Below are 4,423 nucleotides of genomic sequence, written 5' to 3'. Positions count from 1 at the left end.
TTTAGGTTGGCCTACTAGATTGATCTTTCTTGCAATGGGAGAAGTGCTTAGCTTTGGGTTCAATCTTGTGGTGTCCTTTCCCAGTGACAGTAGGGGCAGCAAGGCACGTATTGTATTGTTGCCATCGAGGATAAAAAGATGGGGTTTATATCATATTGCTTGAGTTTATCCCTCTACATCATGTCATCTTGCTTAATGCGTTACTCTGTTCTTATGAACTTAATACTCTAGATGCATGCTGGATATCGGTCGATGTGTGGAGTAATAGTAGTAGATGCAGAATCGTTTCGGTCTACTTAACATGGACGTGATGCCTATATTCATGATCATGCCTAGATATTCTCATAACTATGCGCTTTTCTATCAATTCCTCGGCAGTAATTTGTTCACCCACCGAAATATATGCTATCATGAGAGAAGCCACTAGTGAAACCTATGGCCCCCGGGTCGACTTTACATCATATAAGTTTCCGATCTACAATTCTAGTTTACTATTTATTTATTTAGCAATCTTTACTTTCCAATCTATACAACAAAAATACAATAAATATTTATCTTATTATCTTTATCAGATCTCACTTTTGCAAGTGGCCATGAAGGGATTGACAATCCCTTTATCGCGTTGCTTGCTGATACGTCTCCAACATTTCTATAATTTATGAAGTATTCATGCCATGTTTACAATAGTTTTATATGATTTTGGTATGATTTGATTAGAACTAACCCAGACTGACGCTGTTTTCAGCAGAACTACCGTGGTGTTGTTTTTGTGCAGAAATAAAAGTTCTCGGAATGCGATGAAAATCAACGGAGAATTTTTCTGGAAAAATATAAAAAATACTAGAACGAAGAGTTACCGGAGGGGAGACCCGTGGGCCCCACGAGGGTGGAGGGCGCGCCCCTGTGCCTCATGGATTTCCCGTGGGGCCCCCTGACTTGTTCTCGATGTTAACCTCTCCTATAAATACCCAAACCTCCAGAAAATAACCTAGATCGGAAGTTCCGCCGCCGCAAGCCTCTGTAGCCACGAGAAATCAATCTAGGCCCTCTCTGGCACCCTGCCGGAGTTGCCATCATCACCGGAGGCCATGGAGGAGGATAGGAGAACCTCTCCCCATCCAGGGGGGAGGCCATGGAGGAGGAAGCACAAGGGGAGAACCTCTCCTCCTCTCTCTCTCGGTGGCGCCGGAGTGCCATCGGGAGGGGAATCATCGCCGCAGTGATCGTCTTCATCAACATCACCATCCTCATCTCTTTTACGCGGTCCACTCTCCCGCACCCCGCTATAATCCCTACTTGAACATGGTGCTTTATGCCACATATTATGATCCAATGATATGTTGCCATCCTATGATGTTTTCAGTAGATATCCTTTGTCTTTGGGTTGATTGATGATCTAGATTGGTATGAGTTGTATGTTTTATTTTGTTGCGGTCCTATTGTGCCCTCCGTGTCACGCAAGCGTGAGGGATTCCCGCTGTAGGGTGTTGCAATACGTTCATGATTCGCTTATAGTGGGTTGCTTGAGTGACAGAAGCATAAACCCGAGTAAGGGGGTTGTTGCATATGGGATAAAGGGGACTTGATATGTTAATGCTATGGTTGGGTTTTACCTTAATGATGTTTAGTAATTGCGGATGCTTGCTAGAGTTCCAATCATAAGTGCATATGATCCAAGAAGATAAAGTATGTTAGCTTATGCCTCTCCCTCATATGAAATTGCAATGACGACTACCGGTCTTGTTAAGATTGCCTAGGATAATTCCGCACACCGACCCATCATTATTCACACTCGCTATTTATAATATTTAGTAGTATATTCTAACTTTATGATAACAGCACCTACTTTTATATTTTAGCTCTCCGATACCATGCAAAGTTATCCTCTTCATACCCACAACGTAGTTTTATTTCTCGTTTTAGCTGGAAGCAAACATTCGGTGTACGTAGAGTCGTATCAGTGGCAGATAGGACTTGAGAGAATATTGATCTTACCTTTAGCTCCTTGTGGGTTCGACAATCCATACATATCACTTCCACCTATGGAAATTGCTATGATGATTCCCTGCACTTGGGGATTATCAAGCTCTTTTCTGGCGCCGTTGTCGGGGAGCAATAGCGTGGGGTTGATATTCTCGTGTGTGCTTGTTTGCTTTCTTCACTAAGTAGATTTTGTTTTTCCTTTTTGTTTCTGTTTAGTTGTGGGTGAAACATACAAAAAAAATTAGAATGAAATTACAAAAAAATTTACTTGCCTCTCATGCCTAAAAAGTTTTTCAATAAGAGAAGTGATTGGAAGGTTATGCATTGGAAAAGTGAGGGTCGACCTTGAACACTTGTGTTCATGCTCATGGAAACAATGTAAAAAAAATCATGGAAGTTTCTCTGAAAATAATTGTCCCCTTGTATATATCCATTGTATTATAAAAGTAATGTGCCCAGCTTTGGTTTTAGGATGATTAGATTGCTTGTTTACTTTGTCCAGTACAAAAACAGAAACTTTGGCTGTAGCGCATGAATTTACATTTTTTACTGGAAAGTCAAATGGGTCTGAAACTTTTTGCACATTACTTCCGTACAATTTGTTTAAATTTTCATTTTTTTTAGAATTTTTGGAGTTACAGAAGTATACTAACCTTCCAGATTACTACAGACTGTGCTGTTTTTGACAGATTCTGTTTACTATGTGTTGTTCGCTTATTTTGCTGAATCTATGGGTAGTATCGGGGGGTATGGACCATGGTGAAGTTGGAATACAGTAGATATAGTTCTAATATGAAATTGGAATGAGTTTGCAACAGTACCTAAAGGTAGTGATTTGCTTTATTATACTAACGAATCTCACAAAGTTTTTGTTAAAGTTTTGTGTGGATGAAGTGTTTGAAGATCGAGGAGCTATCAATATGAGAAGAATAAAGAGAGGCAAGAGTTGAAGCTTGGGGATGCCCAAGGCACCCCAAGTAAATATTTCAAGGATACTCAAGCATCTAAGCTTGGGGATGCCCCGGTTGGCATCCCATCTTTCTTCTTCAACGATTATCGGTATACCTCGGTTTTTATTTTGCTCACATGATTTGTGTCCTTTGTGTTTTTCTTTTTCTTTAAGAACCATGCTAGTATGAGATGTGCCTTCATCGATTTATAGAATGATTCATGTGCTTCACTTAAATCTTGTGACGCCCGAATAATTAAGCTACAGTAAACCTCTGTTAATGATGCCACGTCACCACGGTTATTGTTCCTAATCTCGCGTTAGTTCAAAACCGATTCAAATTAAAATTCAAAATCAAGTCAAACGGTAAAAGTTTTCAAACATTAAAACTAAAATGTTTGGGTTGTGCCAAATAATGCATAGGTATTTATGGTGGAGAAATCACATTTTTATAAAATGTTAGACTACTCTAAAATGATTTAAACACTAGCAAAACCTATTGATTCAGTATGTGCGTACGCACGCAGTCATCAGGGTATCCTTTTTAAAATTATCTTTCCGACTCAGACGTCATTTCGGACATGAGTTGTTTCTCGGCAATTCAAACCTTTATTGATTGTCCAACTAAGTGTTTTCAACTTATCCATCCTTGATCAGAGCGTCTGCTTCTGATCCTTCTTTTTGGAAACCATAATTTCTTTCTATTTAAGCATCAGACTAATCAGGTGATTCTTGAATCTGAGGCCTCTGCATTCTTTCTTCCTCTGAGTGAGTACCGATACTCACATCAGCTCCATTGTGGATCACCCGATCCATTGTTGGAATGTCATCCGACAGTGTCCTTCATATTCAATCACCTTGTGAGTTCTTCCCCTGATACGTAGTGCCATTGGTAAATTGTATCCTCTCCTTTTGTCACCCATGCTCTACTATCGAGCTTGTGTTATTTACTATTGAAGCTTGTGGTATATGTTCCCAAGATGACCCTAAGGGTTGAACCTATGCCTTTCCAGATCCGGGTAAACCCGAGAGCTATCACGAGTCGTACTCTTCTGGAGTTTTGCTAGATAAAATTTAAACATTACAACTTCTTTGAAAAATGAGAAGTGAATGAAAGGTTATGCATTGGAGAAGTGGGAGTCGACCTTGAACTTTGTGTTCATGCCCATGGACACGATGTAGATCCTATCATAGAAGCTTCTTGTAATAATAACTATTTCCTTGATATGATATCGTCTGGTATCTGTGTATTGATCCTTTGCAATCGTGGTTCCGACCATATTTTCTCCTTGATTCCATTTCTCAGACAAGTTAAAGCACTTGTCTTTTGTTGATCGATACATCTCCACAACCTTTATTCTGATCTTCCTCGAGTATTACCCTCTGGTATCTCGAGAACTGTGTTGCTTCCTGCGAGTCTTCATCTAGTATTGCTTCTCACCGATTTCAGATTCCCCCAGGTTCTGAGTTATTAGTCACTCGAGAACACCG

The sequence above is a fragment of the Aegilops tauschii genome, chromosome 2 (genome assembly GCF_002575655.3).
Source record: "Aegilops tauschii subsp. strangulata cultivar AL8/78 chromosome 2, Aet v6.0, whole genome shotgun sequence".
Lineage (NCBI taxonomy): Eukaryota > Viridiplantae > Streptophyta > Magnoliopsida > Poales > Poaceae > Aegilops > Aegilops tauschii.
The sequence above is the reverse complement of the archived record's forward strand: the minus strand, read 5'-3'. Positions refer to the sequence as shown.